At 36.1% G+C, this 255-nt stretch overlaps 1 protein-coding gene across 1 annotated transcript in view; it reads right to left on the bottom strand.

Annotated features, from left to right (window-relative positions):
* The window catches only part of LOC111471996 (pectinesterase inhibitor-like), a 26,445-nt gene that overhangs the window by 4,805 nt on the left and 21,385 nt on the right, over positions 1-255 (bottom strand). The gene's annotated exons all lie outside the window — the stretch shown is intronic.

The following is a 255-nucleotide window of genomic DNA, read 5'->3' as shown; positions in this document are numbered from 1 at the left end:
CACATGGCCCAAAGCCTATGTGTGTGTCAAACCAGTTTCTTGAAAAAATTCTTAGGGCGAGCTACAAGCTATCTACCTTCACCTTCTTACCTCGGTTCTTGCACAAATTCTTCAAGAATGGATTAAATCTCTTGTATTATCATATGTATGAGAATTTGGCACCTACGCATATGTATTCAAACACATTGAAGGCACTTTAAGAAATCATATGTTTGGATCTAAATGGGTTTCAAATTGTAAAACCCAATACAAATC

Source organism: Cucurbita maxima, unplaced genomic scaffold (genome assembly GCF_002738345.1).
Source record: "Cucurbita maxima cultivar Rimu unplaced genomic scaffold, Cmax_1.0 Cma_Scf00061, whole genome shotgun sequence".
Classification (NCBI taxonomy): domain Eukaryota; kingdom Viridiplantae; phylum Streptophyta; class Magnoliopsida; order Cucurbitales; family Cucurbitaceae; genus Cucurbita; species Cucurbita maxima.
Note: the sequence above shows the minus strand (reverse complement) of the source record. Positions and strands in the feature narration are given on the sequence as shown.